Source organism: Cyprinus carpio, chromosome B9 (genome assembly GCF_018340385.1).
Source record: "Cyprinus carpio isolate SPL01 chromosome B9, ASM1834038v1, whole genome shotgun sequence".
Taxonomy (NCBI): domain Eukaryota; kingdom Metazoa; phylum Chordata; class Actinopteri; order Cypriniformes; family Cyprinidae; genus Cyprinus; species Cyprinus carpio.
In genome coordinates, this window is record NC_056605.1 from 17,395,270 (window position 1) to 17,414,401 (window position 19,132).

Consider the following 19,132-nt stretch of genomic DNA (forward strand, 5'->3'; position numbering starts at 1 on the left):
GATATAGATAGATAGATAGATAGATAGATAGATAGATAGATAGATAGATAGATAGATAGATAGATAGATAGATAGATAGATAGATAGATAGACTCCAAATGAATGAATGTTCTAAGCAATGCATATAGGTATGAAGGAAATAGGTAGGTAGGAAATGTACACAATATCTTCGTGGATCATGGTCTTTACTTAATAAAAGAAAAATAAATCATTTTGATTTTTAATTTTCATACAATGTATTTTTGGCTATTGCTACAAATATACCCGTGCAACTGGTCTTGTGGTCCAGGGTCACTAATGATTCATTATAATAAACATACTACTCATGCATTTGGTAAACAGTAATTATTTTAGTTTGAGTGTTCAGCTCCTGCTTGTCTGTTCTGCACGCTGTAATACTGTCGGGTGCCGAGGAACTGGACCTTTGTAGATCTGAATCTTTGGGGTTTCTTGTCCATCCAGTTGAGAATTGAAGTACTGGACTTCGGAACATGGAAAGACAAACTGAGTAAGCTGACATGTGCAGTTTGATTGGCCTAGCAGAAAGATAAAATGTAAATCATGGCTCTAACAACACTTTTTAAATCTGCCAGTATTGTGTCAGGGGGAAAATTACCAGTATTTACCAAAGAAATGAAAGCAGAGTCACAAATCATAAAGACAAACACCAAAAGAGACCAGACTAGGACTCAAATCTCTGGTACATTCAGTGCAAAATATAATTTAAACACAGGACAAGACTGACATACATATATTACAGCTATATACAAATATGGACACATCATGGAACACATGCAGGTTCATATTTTCACCAACAGTTTTCAAGTGATGGCTCTTTCATCAGCATCATTTTACACAATCAGTGACCCATAAAGTTTAAATTACAGCGCAGATGAAGTATGAAAAGAATGGAAGTGATTTTATTTATTTATTTATTTATTTATGTCCCCAATCCCATCCCACCCCTGATTAACAGCAATTTCTCATGCAAATTAAACTAATCTGGACTCGTGTTGTTTCACTAATTCCAGCATGCAATATCGAGCTATGACACAACGCCATCTAAGGGTCAAACTCAGGTACTGCTTCTTTGACCCAGCATGCAGTATTTTATCCAAGTATCAATTACATAGAGAAAGGAGCTGTTTTAAGACAAATCCATATCATAGGATCCGTGCTTTGGCCAGATCTGCATTTGTATGGTGTGAATGTGTGATTTCCTTGTATTACTGTGTGTGTGTGTGTGTGTGTGAGGTCTTGGGAAAGGGACCACAGAAGAAAACTACATGTCTGTAAACAAGGGGTGCAACTTGTCACCCAAAAAACGAGGAACTTTTCATCCTTTATTTTAGTGTTAAGCTTCTATCTGTGGTTCATTAAACGGAAATTCCTGCTCAGAGATTATTCCATTATTATGTCATATTTCCAAAACACTTCATACCACTTGTGCAAGGGTATTTCAGTTTGGCTTGCTGCTCCCTACACATGTTAAATAGTTCTTCTCATCTTTTTTCGTTGTTTTTTTCTTTTCTTTAATTTTCCAGAAGAAGCTTGTTTACCTTTTTTTTTTACTGGTTTTAACCACTGCAGCCCTGGTTTTAAGTTAATCCAGTGGACTGCACACATCACCATGTTATTAACTATACCCAACCATACATTTTAATAAAGACAATTTCAAGGCCACTGTATGTGTCTGTCTCCACAGTTTAGAGCAATAGGTCTCCTTATGATGGACTCTAAGAACAAATCTACCTTTCCTGATGCACAAAAATCTGTTGCACATATTGCACATGGTGATCAGTGTTTATACATTCATAGTTTTTAGTAACATTTGTGGGTTGCATAAAAGATTGAAGTGGATTAAAAAATGTGTGCATGTAACAAAATACTAAGTGTTGGTGTCTGTTAGTTAATCAGTGTCGACCAACCAGAGTGAATTACATTTACAGCCCCCTGGAACAGTCTGCTGATAAATGTCTTGCTCAAGGGCACAAGAGGTGATAGAGGAAATTTCTAGTTCACGGTTTGAACCTAGGACGTTCAGGTTGCTATTCTACAACCACTACATTTGGTGCAAAGAATCTCTATAAGAGAGTGTGCATGCTGTTTTGTGTGTTTTCATTCTCTTAAAAGATGGAAAAAAAAGTTTCTGAGTTGTGTTTTCAGAGCTGCAGCCAAGATCAGTATCATTTAGGTCCAGAGTCAGACCCCTCAAAACCAAGACCGCCGAAGTGAAACCTCTGAAACCAAAAAAGTTGGTCTTAACTGACATCATATCTCCATGACAAAGCCCTGCAGCAAAAACTATCACAGCTTTGTTCCTTCAAACCCTACATATATGAACTAGAATGACTACATTACTGTAATGAAATATCTTTGGACTTAAAAAAGCAGCTCATTCAAGAACAAAAGGCAAAACCCTACAGTGTAGATCAAAATGTACTGGTCCAGACAGAAAAACCAAAACCAGGTGATCAAGACTCCAGCTCTGATTTCTGTGAATGTGTAAGTCTGTTTTTGTTTGAGGAATTGAATGCAGTTACTACAGGATTTTGATTCCATACAGTATAGAGCAGGAGTTGGCACATGCCCAGTGAGTCATTTGATGGTATATATTCCAGTTCCGTAGAATTTGACAAAACAATTATAGAAGTGTCCAGTTACCAAGGTCATAGCGAAGAGTGAGGGATGAGAATGAAGCCTGCATGGTAAGCCAGGTTGTGGAGAACTGGGAAAGAAAAAAAAATCAATAGCACTTTTGCTGTGATGGAAGCTCACTCAAGACCAAAGGTGCTGGTCTCCTCCACAGCAGTGAGCATCTTCTCGTAGAGCATGGAGAAGGAGGGGTAGGGAGGGAGATCCAGGCGGTTAAAGCAGGTGTGAGCCCTGCACAAACATATAAAGACAATGTGGCATTAGCTGATTGATCATCAGTGTGGATTAACACATACAAGTTACTGTAATGTCATTGTGAGACACTAGACATAAAAAAATGCTCAGAAATACCGTGGGAGGGAGGTCACTTTGCCCCATTTCTCCACACAGAATCGACGTGGGCCGTTGCTGCCCCGCAGAGAGGCAAAACCCTCATAGGGAATGCTGGAAGTGCCTGTAACAAACTGGAAAAAAATAAAGTACATGTCGACTTGGCTAATTTCACTGATCTTACGGAGTCAGTAATGTTCTTTTTCAGTAAGAGTCCCTTATGCTCACCAAGGCTGCATTTATTAGTTTATTTTTTGTAAGTTATATTCATGAGCTTTTTGTACCTTTTATTTTGAGAGGACAGTGGAGAGATGACAGGAGAGTATTGGGACGGAGAGAGGGGAGCGGGATCAGCAAATTATTGTTTGCTTAGAAGAAGTTTCAAAAGAACAGCATTTATCTTTTAAAACATTATAAATGTCATTACTGTCACTTTTGGTAAATTGAATGCACCTTTGCTACCCAAAAGTATTAATTTATTTAAAAAAATAATAACTTCAAGCCTTTTGAATGGTAGTATATCAAACCCATTCTGTTTGTGAGATCTGGGTGTACCTGAAGGAGTCGTAGTCTCTGTTCATTGTTGAAACGCTCCACTGCAGCCCAGAACCATCGAATCACTATGTGGTTATCATGGTAACCTTCAAAGACAGAGATAAAGTCACATTATGATATCCTGCTCTAATACATACATTATAATATCCTGGTGTAAAACAACACCTGAATCTCTTCCGGCAACATACCTCCTCTGTATTCTGTATGGCTTCTCCAATCGGCTAGGTCAATCTCCGCTGTCCCAGCAATGACCAGCTCCAGCTCTCGTGCATCAAACACGGAGACGAGTCGGACGTCCACCACCTGTGCAGTCACATGGTCTCAGATCAACCAGAGTTAAATCATGAGTCATTAATATTCACAGACGCAGATGACATCATACCTCATAGAATCCTCTCACGAGACTCTCGGTCTGCTGGGCCACACCTCTCTCAATCCGCCACTTCACCATGCGTTCAATGTACTCTTTCTTGTTCTTGTCTGACACAGGGATGCCAGACCCACCCGGCTTCAGCTCACGCTCTGTAATCTGACATAAAGAAACCTCCAGTTCACTCTCATATTATATCATTTCACAATAACCTTGGCTAACTAAAATAGATTTAACATTTCTAAAGATACTTGTACTGGCCGGTACAAAATTTGCAGAGATAAACTTGTTCTTATCACTTTTCAAGTGCTAATTCCATTGTTAAAATGTTATGATTGGTTCTTAGAGTGTTGCTAGGGTGATTTGGGTGGTTACTAGGGTGTTGCTAATGAGGTTTTAGGCTGTTGTGGCCAGGATGTTTGCATATTTGCTTGTTTATTTGGATATTTGCTGGAATTGAATATAGTTTTTTACTAACTGCCTGGCGAAAACTACAATCATTTCACCAAAAAAGCAAATCATTTCACTTAGAAAACTAATATATAGAAAAACAGAAAAAATATGAAAAGTATGTTTTAATGTTTTTTTTTTTTTTTAGATTTGTTTTTGCCATTTTGCCTTTATTATGATAGCACAGTGTGGATTAGATAGGAAATGAAGTGGAGGGGAGGGATTCGAGATCGGGACACACCCATAATGCAAACACTAGGCTATTGCTCCAACTTTTTTCATTTCATTTGATTTTAATGTTTTACGATAACTAAAATAAAGCTGAAACAATATGAAATATAAATATTGGATGAAAAACTTACAACTCAAAAATTGAAACAAAAAAACAAAATTAATGCTTAATGGACAATAAAATGACAAAAGCACATAAAGAATACTACTTTGAATTTAAAAAGAAAACTGAAAATATAAAAAATGTCATTTTAATATTAATTGCACAATAATTATTCAAAATATGCATAAATACTATTCATAATAATACATACTAACGGTCTACAAATAATACTAAAATAACACTTTCGCAGATATGTTACTCTTGTGGCCGTTTAGGGCTTTTCTAGATGTAAATGTAGAATAGTGCTCAAATATTTACCATCAAATATTGAGAGATCAGCTAAATCCCAGATTAGTCCTCTAAATATACTTGTGCTATCAGCCAACACACACAAACACACACACCCATAAGCCATTAGTACCTGTCCAAACACCTCCTCATTGACAGTAAAGGTGAGGTCTAGCATATCCTCAATGTCATTGTCCTTCATCCACTGGAGGCTCTGATGGAACTCCTCATCCAAAAACTCTAGATCACTCAAATCACATGGACTGCAGAGAGATATAAATTACATATTTAGTGACAGAATTAAACAGATGTTACATCCTCAAGAGCTTAAAAGTAAAGACTCACATGCAAAGAAGGCCTTTGTAGAAGGGTCGGGTGAAGAATGCATCCAATAGGTACTGATGAATTAGAGCAAGCCCCAGGATGCGTCCACTGAACCGGAACCTATAGAAGACAAGGTTATTAAAAATAATAATAATAATAATACCCTTTGGACATTGGTTGTAAATTCAATTCAATTCATCCATCCATTGATCGATTACCATTCATGATGGTTGTCCACAAAGGCTGACATGGGGCTGATCTGCACAGTGTAAGTGTCATTAGCTGAGTATTCAAATAGTCCATAGTATGGGTTGAAGAGCTCACGGGAAACCAGGAAGAAGAACTCTCTGGATGGACCACTGTAGTCCAGCCTGAAGAAAAACAGACGGCTATATATAATGCACTGACAGTTTCCAATCAATGCACAAATATATGTAATAATACTGTAATGTGGTTTAGGTTACAAAATGTAAAATGAACTAAAGTGGCATCTTCATTTAAATTACAGCTACAGTTATGAGTCAGCTTTGACGTCTGTATGAGATAAACACCTGTTGTAATGTAGAAACGTCACTTAAATGATCTCAATAATACCAACCCTTCTTCTCCAACAAAGCTGACGTAAAGCCTGCTTCTCTGGAGGTCTTTGCGAGAATAACACATGATCTGGTTGAAAGCATCCTCCAGCAGGTGGTCTCTTCTAATTATTAACCTAGAAAAGTAAGTTAAACCCCATTAGGACACAATAAACCAGAGGATCCAGAGAAGGACAGATTAATTTAAGCATATCAAAGTGTCTCCCTATTTGGTGCTGACAGTTTATCTTGATGCACCATATGTCTAAAGATCTAGAAACAACCAAGTTATTTAAAGGGATACTCCATCCCATAAATGCTTGTTCGTCTTCGGAACACAATTTAAGATATCTTAAATTGTGTTCCGAATATGAATTAAGCTTTTACGGGTTTGGAACGATATAGGGATAAGTGATTAATGACAAAATTTTCATTTTGGGATGGAGTAACCCTTTAATGTTTACAATGCTAATTTCTTGGTAGAAATGCAAAATAAAGTTGAAAAAAATGTGCATTTATCAATATATTTGACTTATTTCAAATATTAGACTCCATCGGACAGAATTTCAGTTCTTTCAACAAACCACCGAACTGGTGGACATCAGATGTTTGTTGTTGATGGAGAATTATCAAATGTTTTTGAAGATGGAACTCACTTCACTTTTCCCGGCCCCTGGCCATAGCCCTTGGTTTCCATTTTGCGGTAAAAGCTTCTTAGTTTGGCCTCAAAATCCCGCTTGTAGGGTGCAGGGGCTCGAGCATTGGCTCGTGGAGTTCCTGTGAGCAAAAGAAGATGTGAATAGATGGAATGAAAAGTGGGTTGAAACCTACCTTGGCAAATCCATCCACAATGCAAGGCTCTTCCAACATTTAAAAGCAAATATATCACAATCAGAATAACTGTTTTAAACTCATGCATGATCAGGTAAACATACAGATTAGTCCACCCCGGGGATCTTCCACTTTTGTTATTTTTCATTATATGTTAAGTTTCATTATTCAGTCTTGTAATGGCGGATACAAGGCATGAAAAAGGGGGGAAACAGGGAATTATTTGTTAAAACGTGAGTCCGGGTCATGTGAGATCTCACCAGGGGAGCTCTGTGGGGAGGCATGAGAGTAGCTGGAGAGCAGTAAGGCATTGGGCGGCACATAAGACATCACTTCCTCTTCAAACAGGCTGCAAGGAGAGAGGGCCAGGTAACAGGTGTGTGTATTCTAACCTGAGCTAGGTGTACAAAGTCAGGCCATCATAAAATATGCACAGCTTTGTTTTTTTTACATACTGTGTACACTACCATTCAAAGGTTTTGGGTTGATTTAAATTTTAAAGATTTTTTTAATGTTTTTTTGTTGTTGTTGTTGTTGTTTTGCTTTTCTTTTTTGAAAGAAATCTCTTAGGCTCATCAAGCCTGCATTTATTTGATCAAAAATACAATACCAACAGTAATATTGTGGAATATAATTACAATTTATAATAACTACTTACAATTTTAATATATTACAAAAATTTAATTTATTACATTACAATTTAATTTATTACATTTTATCAGGATTCTTTGATGAAAAGAATGTTTAAAAACAGCATTTATTTAAAATAGAAATCATAATTACTTTTATTTACTATAAACTCATCTCTGTGTTTTTATAATCATATTTACTGTTTCTTTTGATCAATTTAATGCGTACTTGTTGAGTAAAAGTATTTACTTCAAAAAAATCTTACTGACCCCAAACATTTGAACACTAGCGTCCAGTACATACACAGTCAACTAATGCATGCCTATCTCAAGCAAAGGCAAAAACAGGCAGGCATGTGATTAGCTGTAATTAATATGATGCAAAAGCCGTGCACACTAACCTGAGCAACATAACTAGGTCTGCATCACTGGACAGACGGGCCAACCCAGTTGACCCTTCATTGCGGATGAACTGAACCTTCTCTCTAAACCAAAAAAATAAATTAAAAAAGGAACATTTTAGCATTTAGCACAATCTCTTAAATGTACAGTATAAATTCTGCACTCTGTTGACATCTGTTGTTAAAACACAAAACGGTAGGAAAATGTACCTAAGGGAGTGGTTTCTCACGAGCTCCGGCTGTCTTTCTTGCAGAATCTCAAAAATGTTGGGTTGTCTCAGAAATGCGACAATCTTCTCATTATAAGCTGTAAAAACAGATGTGTAATGTGTTATGATATGTCAGTGTGTGCACATTTTGTAAACATGTGATTGCACACTCACCTACAGGCACCAAGTCCTGATACTGACTGTTTCTTGACGACCGGCCCTGGATGGGAGGACTCGGAGAGCGAGAGTCATCTGCCACCTGAAACATGAGAGGAGGCTTCACGATTTCAGTGTATATTCCTAATGACCAGTGTTGGGGAAAGTTACTTTTAAAAGTAATGCATTACAATGTTGAGTTACTTTCTTTAAAAAGTATTATGTTACTAAGTTACTTTTTATGGAAAGTAATGTGTTACATTACTTTTGATCTACTTTTTAAAATCTGGGCAGGGTTTGCTTGCTTGTTTTTAATATAAAAAAGTTATTTTACAAATGTAAAAGCCCTTTTCACAACAAAAGTGAAATAAATATGCCTCAGGCTGAAGGAAATGTAAATTCATGTCTGAACAGTAGAGTGCGCAGTCATGAAGAATATGAAGAAAGTTCAACACTATTCTGCAATAACAAAAATGAAACACAAATATCATTCTTATGGTTGAATTGGAAAATCAGGTCAGTAGCAAAGACTATGGTTAATAAAATGGGACTAAATACATAAATTATATTTGTCTTATTTAATATTTAATTATTGCAGGGTTGTATAATATTCTAAGTTTGCGTTTGACTGTTTTCATTTATTTTGAGGAATACTGAATCTGTTTTTGTACAGGTAAGATGAGTAAATACATGTTCATATTTAGTCTAGAACTATAGTAAGCATCATGTTCACACAGCGCACACAACGCCTTTGCACTTACTCCCGATTTCTCTCAACATGGCAACACGAGAGCTGTCAGTCCAGACATGGTAAATAAATTAACTGGCATTAGTTATTTCAAAAAGTAGCTCAGATATTTCCTTCTAATTTAAAAAGTAATGTGTTACTTTACTAGTTACTTAAAAAAAGTAATCTGATTATGTAACTCGCGTTACTTGAAATGCATTACCCCCAACACTGCTTATGACAATGCCCCATTAAAGTTTTTTGAGATACAAGCAATTAATTCAGTATTATAGTTAGAGAAACTAGGATATTAGACAGCACATTAAAAAAAAAAAACACGTCCAGGTGCAAAGAGATTTCACAGAACTGACAAAATGCTCTTTTGTTTAGCACTTTATTTAACTCTACCATTCAAAAACTTATGGCAGTGAATGTGTATTACTGAAATCTGCACTGTATACAGAACTAGAGTTCTCACCTCTCCTGCACTGTGGCTGCGCTGGCGGGACAGGTGCTGTCGGTGAGCCAGCAGGCCGCTGGACCGGGAGTTCTGTAAGGGCAGCCGTGGGTCAATAAATGTTGTGGCACGACAGTTATGATCCACAAAGAAGGGCTGTGATACATAAACACATAGACAGAGAGTGTGAGTATACAGAACGGACAGGCCAATTAGAAAAAATAAGACAAGCATCTGTTCATTGTTCCTGTCAGAGACACTAATTAAGGCATTAGGAAGCCCACCAGATGGGCTTACATGAACATCCTAAACTCAGCTTTCAGTTTCTGTCACTACATTTTGTCGCATTAGACTACTCATATGCAGGTCTAGAGGCCCCTAAGAAAGAACAGGTGCACATCTCCCAAGGGAGAAAAAATACAAACACACCTTCCCAGTGTGGTCGTGTTTCATCTCCCAGCCCCGTGGCAGCTCCAGCTGCTTGTTGGAGAACAGATTGAGGAAGTTGACAAGGTCCCGGTTGTGCTGGTACCGTTCGAAGTGTTGGACGTCCCGTCGAACTTTACTGATCATGTGCTTCAGACATGTATTACTTGTGAACATGCGATAAGCACTCTAAAGGGAAATGAAGAAAATAAATCAGAAAATTATTGTTAAAACAACTCTTAATACTTTATTCTGATTGGCCAGTCGAATCACTGAGCAATTAAATATTTTGTTATAATGACCTGACATGGATAGTTGACCGTTTTCTGTGGCAATATGCCACTGCTACAAGTCTCATTTTATTCTATATTTTCTCTCATATCATTGAAAGTTAAATAGCAAATTAGCACCATTTTGCAACAACAGTTAGTTACCAAATGCAGGAAAAATGACCTGAGAGAACTCGAATATGAAATGTAAGCATGAAACTTTTGTTAGATGGCTAGAAGCTCAGGGGTCCCCATTTAATGCAATAAGACAAAAACAGAGCTCAGAAAAACAAAGTGAGAGACACAAAGACCTAAATGACACAGAATTTAAAATAGAGGAAAACATTTTACAATGTAGCTAAAATGTATATAATACATAGAGAAAAAAAAACATATTGTGGACACAAATTAAGAATTAGTTCCCACAACTTGTGAATTTGTGGCACGTTCTCTTGTTTTTCCCTCACGTGTTTTGTGTGGTGCTCTGTAGCTTCGTAATAATGCCGGCTATATATTATCAATGGCTTAGTTTAAGGTGTGTGTGTGTGTGTGTGTGTGTGTGTGTGTGTGTGTGTGTGTGTGAAGCACTGATATCTGTGTCTCCGTGTGCTTCAGCTCACAGGATTAGAATGCAGAACAGAGAAGAAGTCTGGACTGGAGAGGAACTTTGCACCAGGAGACTGAAGCAGCAAAGCCAGACGAGAACGTGAGTTGGCTTGACCCATAAAGCTGTCCCTTCGGTATTCTACACGAGAACAGACACATCAACAAGCACAGACTGAACAAAATCCACTCATTCTACCCAGATTATGCCATTTTACATTTATCTCAGCATACTGATCTTTTACTTTCCCAAACACCATCATCTGTAGTTCTCACTTTGATTGCCAGCTTACCACCGATGGAGTGGGGCAGCAGTTCTGTCTCTTCAGAAGGAGGATCATCCACTCTTTGTTCCTCAGACCTTTCACTAGTCATTGTTCGACGAATACTCTGATACCTGCCAGAGAGACAATACAGAAATCACTTTTCTTTTTTTTTTTTGAAAAGTATTGCATTACTTTGCACAATCAAAATCCAAGTATAATTTTTTTCATTCCATTCATCTTGTCACAATAATTTCTTTTCAGCTATTTTCTTTTAAGTGGACAAAAGGTTCTTGAATTTGATGTAAAAATCCATGCTGGGAAATCTATCGCTTCACATGACCCTCTCATGAAATATCAGGATTCCTACTGAAATTACTGCATTTTGCTCAGTGAATTTTGCATACAAAGGTGAATGTGACCACACCTTTGCTCTAGCAATTTTTGCTTTCAAGAACTTCATAAGAAGATTAATGTATGGTAAGCCTGTAAAGAATGATCTTAGAATGTTTTAAATTTAGTCACAATAACATTAGGAGAATATTCTGTTTGCTGGGTGTCCTTTCAGTATTAAGTTCGATTTTCAGCTTTGTAATATGACATGTGAAAAATATAAGTTATTTATCTAACCTGCGGTTGAGTTGCTCCATCTGCAGTATGGAGCTGGAGCGGGTCAGACCCTGAGGAGCAGGTGGGCCAGTGGGGTCTCTGCCATGTGGTGGGTGCGGTTCACATGATCCACAAAGAAGATACGGCCATGACTGTCAATACGAGCCTCCCAGTCTGAGAAAAGAAAGGTGGGAAATCAGAATGGCGAGTAGAGTGTGATGGTACATTATTATGCTGTCAAGCCGAAATTACATTCAGTAATTTGGCGAAAGTGTCTTTACAAACAAACAGATAACACATAAGCAACGTGTTTACACACACATAAAAGACACGGAAGCACATGCAGACATACAGAAACACATACACACACTCACTAGGAGGTAAGGGCTCGTCCACACGCTGGTATCGGTGGATGTCTTGTCTTACAGACGGCAGAGAACTAACATGCTGATCGCCGTTGATCTGAGGGACACCTGCAATATTTTACATACAGCATCAGGATGTATTCTAAACTCATATTTGATTCCTTTTCTATCTTAAAATGAATTGTCAAGTGAAGGGCAGCTCAATGATTCTGAGAATACCTAATTCTGATTCTATCTCAGTAATGAAGGTCTCAGAATCCACAGATTCTCCATCTACTGATGGCATTAACTCCTCTTCTTCTTCATCCTCCTGTGACACACCGGCTGTCGCCTCCAGGCTCCATCTTCTGGACATAGTGTCCTCAGTCACATCTTCACATTCCTCTTCCTCGTTGGCTGATGGTTCTGGTTTTGGGGCGTCCCTCTCTAGCTCATTGTTTGGGACGGTTTCTTCAGCAACCTCGTAAGTTGTGGGTGGGTCATCTGAAAGATCTTCTCCCCCTGGGTCAATGGCTGCCTCTGCCCCTTGTTCTGCCTCCTATAAAGATCAAGTTCATAGAGAACGATTACCTTCCCCTCTCTTTGTATTTATTGGCATCAAACATTTCAGGTCAAGTGCAAGGGTCAGAAGATCCAACACTCAATCATGTGACATTTATTATTTTGCTCTACCTATTAATTCTATCAAAAGTACATTAAAATGCTGTTCATACATTTCTCTATCTATTCATAAAATCATTTTATAGGGGTCATATGATGCAATCTCAATTTTTCCTTTCTCTTTGGAGTGTTATACGCGCTCTGTGAATAAAATAGATCTGTAAATTTGCAAAGACTAAAGTCTCAAATCCAAAGAGATATATTCTTTATGAAAGTTAAGAGGCAACCACACACACCCTAAAACGGCTCGTTCTAACACGCCCCACATCTCTAAATCATGATGTGGGAAGATTTGCATAACGCTGTCCAGATGTTCACGCAAAGAAAGAAGGCGTAACATTTATTCTCTCTGTAGTATTGTTGTTGCCTCCGCAGCCATGTCATGGAGATGCTGTGTGTTTCGTTGTGAAAGCGAAACTAATTTGTTTGGCCTTCCAAAAGAGGACGATATCTGCTTCTTCATGCCTACAGCTGATCCGTGCTGGTCGCTGAGGAAATACATCAACTTTGCGATGTGGATCGCCGGATCGGCTTTCACCGTGGATGAAGTGGAGTCCAGCCCGGGGTCATCCTCAAGCTAGCCTCCGCTCACTCAGCCCACTGTGTGTGACGCTGTGTGTTTCGTTGTGAAGCAAAACTACTTTGTTTGGCCTTCCAAATGAGGACACGACTAGAAATCAGTGGTTAAGTATTTACAACACTGTTCCAGAACAGTTCAACACAAGTATTCAGATGTGTGCAGCACATTTTATGGAGGAATGTTTCCTGATCTGCCGGCTGTTCTGACTCACAGTACATTTTTTATATTGAAAGAATTTGCCACTGATGATTTAGCAGTGTAGAGTAGCGCTTGTTGTTTGTCATTTCTCTAATCACAAATGCAGACCTGGTTTTATGTTTATGCAGCGCGATGCAACGCAATGCGTTAAAAGACAGATTAAGTTATTATAATCATTATAATCAGAATAATGTCCCCACTGGATGCAACAAATGCTTCGTTTGTAATGGATTTTATTGGTTTTGTCTCGTAGCGCTGGGAGACGGCATCACAGTATGTTAAGGGGCGTAACATTTCCGTCACATGCTTGAGGTATTCGGCCAATCACAACGCACTGGATAGCTGGCCAATCGGAGCACACGCTTTTCAGAGAGATGAGCTTTGTAAAAACCGACGCGTTTCAGAAAGGCGGGGCATAGAGGAGGAATAATAATGTACAGTATATGGAAAATAATGTTTTTTGAACCTTAAACAATATAAACATTTCATTACACCAAATACACAAAATAATGTTCTTTTTAGCAACATCATATGACCTCTTTAATTTATGAATTTTGATATTTTAGGCAATGGAAGGGTGATTAAACTGTCATTGTATCATACTGAAGAATAAACATTGATTAAAAGAATTAAATTCTTGAAAAGCAAACTTTATTAAGAAATTTGGCATAATCTTTTATTATTATTTCTTCAAAGTCATGTGCTGCAACCAATATGCAGATAATTTGTTATTTTTATTATGAAGTAGGTGGAAATTTTTTTAAGTAAAATGTTCTGGGTGATAAATATTATATATATTATAAATATTATATATATATATATATATATATTTATATATTTATATTTTGTTTTCATTTTAGTTTTGTTTAGGTTTTAGTAATTTTGTTATGTAGTAATTTCTATTAGTTTTAGTTTTCTATGTTTATATTTATACACGATTTAGATTTTTGTTTTAGTAATTTAAGTACTTAAACATTTTTATTTCCAAAACATTTCTAATTTTGTGGATTTTTATTTTTCATATATTTTTATCATTAATTTTTGAATGTTTTAATGATTTTTTTATGATTTTTATTAGTTTTAGTTAACAATTAAAACACTGTTTTAAACTAGATTTGTAAAAGGACTGAACACTTAAAGATAAACTCTTAAATGTCATTGACCCACTTAAATAAATTAAGTCTTCTTTCAGTTAACCCTCAACTGACCTGAGAAGCAGACGCAAGGCCCGGGCAGCAGTCAGATGCCATTGAAGAGATATCAACTTCAGTTGCCAGCTCCTCACTGGGTGCCACCCCCTCTTCCTCATCCTCTTCCTCTTCCTCTTGCCTCTCTATCAGACTGGCGGTTTCCACCTCAGCCACTGAACTTGGCACGACCTCTGGCTCAGGAGCCACCTCTATCCCTATATTCAGAGTCTCTGTTTCAGACTCCATGCCAGCCTCTTCTGGAGGTTCCTCTACAGTTCTTTCAAACACAGGTTCTGTAATTGGTGGTTTTGGGAGGGTGTTTTGAGTCCTTGAAGCACTATTAAATGTAGGCAGCGTAGCCTCTGTAGCAGCGGACCTTTCCTCATCTTCATCTGAGTCAATATGCAACATAGCGCTGAGGCGCGTATGTGTGGGAAAGCTGGATCGTAGTTCGGGAGAAGCTGCCAGGCCTATCTCCCGGGCCCTTAGGGGCATCAATGGCATCAAGCTGCTCACTGAAAGAAACCTGGAGCGGGTCAGGTGAAGTAGGGGCTTCATCGTCCAGGGTGGTACCATACATCTCTGTGTCTGGGGAGGTAATGCTGCTCCCTTCCCCATTTCTATGGGAACCCAAGGAGCCGGTGGGGGAAGGGCCTGCTGATGGGACAGGGAGAGGATGGGGCAACTCTTCATCATCCGAAGGGGTTCCAGGAGCTCCATTGAGGGCTGCTGCCAGAATCGTCTCAGGAGAAATGTCCTATGAGAAGTGGGTAAAATTATTCCAAAACCATTGAAAATGAACAGCTTAGTCAGCGTAAATGTGCATGTGATCTTACCATCTTGGCCCATAGATGTAACATCCACTTTAAAGTGCATTTGACCGCTCACATGATCAGTGGCGAACGACGACAATAGAGAGAAGCTCAGTGATTGGTTCCTGAAGCCATATAAACACACACATTTATTTACACATATTGAGTACTGTTGTAAATTTTGGAGTTGGTAAGATTTGAAAAAAAGTCTCTTATGCTCACCAAGGCCTGCATTTATTTAATCAAAAACAGTTAAAACCGTAATATTGTGTAATATAATTTCAGGTTCAAAAGTTGAAAAGAGTGGTGCTGCTTAATATTTTTGTGGAAAACTTGATACGTTTTATCTTTTTTTTTCTCGAGCTTCTTTGATGAATAGAAAGAGAACTGCATGTATTCAAAATAGAAATATTTCTTAACATTACACAAATGTTTTTAATGTCACTAATGTCCTTTTTTTTCTTCAAATAAATGCAGTCTTAGTGAGCATAAGAGATTTCTTTCAAAAACATTTTAAACAGTCTTCTCAACCCCAAGCTTGTGTTACAGTAGTGTATTACTGATCAGTTAAACTGTGACTAAAATCAGAGTTTATGTTCAGAAACATGTTTGTTTACATAAATGACACATGATATTGTGGTGATGATCAGATGAAATGCTGCTATGATGCTCACCCTGATGCGTGTCTCTCCGCAGCATCTGCACCGGAATGGTCAGTTGACCCAGAAAGCGCTTAATAATTGGTCGACTTTTAGCAAACTTGTCTTTAACCTCAATCACTAAGACGTCTGTCATAAGAGCCACAAAAGTGTGTTTCTAGATGGAAAAACAGAGAGAGAATTGAAAAAAAAAAAAAAAAAAAAAAAAAGAATACTATCTTGGTCTGAACTGTTCCAGCACTTGTTTATTTGCCAGTGAATGTGTCTGTATTTTCATGCCCTGCATTAGAGAGTTTGTTTCTCTTTGCATGCGTGTGTGTGTCACCTCTCCATGCCACACAGGATTAGTAGTGTTAGTTGTAATGCCAGATCGTCTCTATTGGCCATGATGAGAAAATTTTGGAAAGCAACTTCTCTTGCCAGGATGAATGCTCATCTTCAAATACGGGTCTGGATTAAAAAACATCCCCTTCTTCAGCCCAAAGCCCGGATATCTAAAACAAACAACAGTCCAGTTATCAATAAAAAACAGCTTGAATAAATCTGCCTGTAGGATAACAGCATTATAAGTTATTTGAAGAGTATGCAATCATCATTTGATCATTGCCCTTCTGTCTTACACACAGAAAACGCACCTGATAGAGTAAAGCTGACCAATTTTTCGGCTGCTGTCCGAAGCTTGCTGTCCTTCACCTTGACCCTCGACCTAGAATATAGACTGATATGAGAGACAACACACACCTGGCCTTCTTATGTAATAAACACAGACTTACAATGATAAATTTAAGCAGAAGCTCCCATATCTATATGACTGAGTTCCCTATTATATCACCATCCAGCGACATGATAAATGGCCTGCACTTATGGGAACAGAGAAATGTCTGACCTTCAAACACATGTGAGGATGCAGTCAAACAGCCATTTAGCACTTAGCACCTCATGTACTGTATAACCTTTACCAGTCCAATCATAGTCTGGCCTGTAGCAAACAAGACAGCTGCAGAACAGTATTTTTAAATCTTACTGACCCCAAACTTTTGAACTTTGAATGCAACTCATGCAGTTTTCAGCACACAAAAATAGCTCATAAAACACTGGATATATCCAGTGTTTTTGTGAGCTATAATGATATCAAAAGAATAATGTCTGCATACACACACACACTGACCGAGGCTCTGGGGTTCTTGACTGTGATGCAGGGAGTTGTGGCTCTCAGCGCACCGCTTACTCCATGATAGTACTTAAAAGAGATCCTTGTCTCAGCTAGAAGAGATAACCAGAAAAGTGCCAACATAATAAATCTGCCCATCATATTTGTAGAGTCAGCGTGATATTTTGTACCAATAGAACATAACACTTCCTTTTTTATAACCTTAAGCATTGCTAAAATGTTCAGTATTTCAAACTGAATTCTGGGCACCAAGAATGTAAAAACAAGTGAATGCAGTTTCAAAATTCTTCTGTCTAACCTCCTAGTCTATTAAATATTTTATAAGATCAAGGTGGAGGTCAGCTGTTGGCTGCAGTGTCACTCACCTTCAAGAAAGTAAGGCCCTGCCTCCAGCCTCCAGAAAATCTGACCACACTGTGTACCGTTAACCCCACGGTTCTTGCAATCCCACATATTTGATGGACAGGTCTCATCTGAAAAAAATTTAATAAAAATAAAAATAAATAATTGTATATACATTTGTGTGTGTGCATGTTTATAGCAGCTGACATTAAATCCATTCTGGACATGCCACCTGTCTATTTATTTTCATGTGGCAAATTGGTGGTACAGAGAGCAGAATAAACCCAATTAGCAAAACAGCAGCCCATGATGATGGCAAATTTCACTAGCAATACAGATTCTTACAGTGGCAGTCTAAATTACAATTACACAGCATTAGTCATCTACTAAAGAACAAATGTAGGGCAGATTACACTGAAGCCATTACTGAATGTCTGCTTAGTTGTCGAAACTTGGAGCCCCTTAGTGATAAGACCCTTGCGAAGGTAAAGTTTTGCTGGCCTTCAATTCAGTGGTTAGTGGCTTTATGCCCAGATGTATCACTTTGCTCCAGTCTCATATTTTTACCATGACAGTGAGGATTTGTGATCTCAGTGTTTAAGGAGGAGGACTGAAGGGCACAGCGGGTGAATGGATCTGTCTCTCATAATCTATAAACATGTCCAACAGCATGTATGGTAGCGTCCTGCTACTTTTTATTTAAATTCTACTCGTATGATATTGCGTCTCTATGTTGTAGCTGTACTTTTGTGAGCATTTTTGAAACTTCTTATGTAACTGCCTCCTTAGGATGAATTACTTTGTTTCATTCATACTAATTTGCTTTGGATAAATGTGTATGTTATTATTTTAATAAATGAGAATGTATTTGATTGCCAGTTTGCTTAAATATAAGTTTAAATGGGCTTGATATTATGGACAACATGAATAGAAAGCTGCTTATTTTGTGAGCTGTGCTTTATACATCACTACACTATTGACAGTAAACTACAAACATGACTGTGAAACTGTGAAATTTCGCTAATGTGACGCACCTTTAGTTATCTAGTAGGACATGCATAATTTATTTAAATTTCATACAATATGACTAGATCAAAATCTATTGTAAATCAAGTGTATAAACTCAATTACCCCAATTCTTACCTATGTGGTACATGCCAATCCAGTCTGTAGCATCCACCTCTTCCTTGATATCCCATGTGATGACCAAGTTCTGGCCCCGGCCCAGAGTGAACTCTAAAGTAGAAGCTGTGAGTGAGGATCGTCCTTGAGAACTGACCAGGTCCGTATCACTGTTGGCTCTGAGGAGTCCAACTCCAGGCCTGCTCGGCTCCACACCGCGCTCGGCTAAGCTCCGAAGATTCTCCCTGAGTGTGTGCCGCACATTTGGGCTCCGTCTACGTCCTGCAGACTCCCGTGTGGCCAGGTGATCCCGCCCCTGAGGCGCCATGCCTGGACGCCGGGCCGGAGCGGGGCCCTGGACGGGAGTACTGCTGTGGCAAGAGAGGGGCGAATGGTGGCAACTGTGTGGGAGCTACACGTCTGTAAACTGGGTGAGTTTTTGAGGAAAAAGCCGGAACGATGGAGAACCCTGACCTGAATCCTGGATCAGAGCTGGGCTGACCTGTAATTGTCTGGACATACAGGTGAAGGACCAGATAGGCCTGTCTTCTGCTATTACCACTTGGCTGTGG

At 38.4% G+C, this 19,132-nt stretch overlaps 1 pseudogene; it reads right to left on the bottom strand.

Moving 5' to 3' along the window:
* Window positions 1-696: 696 nt before the first annotated feature.
* LOC109095725 lies at window positions 697-18,888 on the bottom strand (annotated as a pseudogene).
* Between the last annotated feature and the right edge of the window lie 244 nt (window positions 18,889-19,132).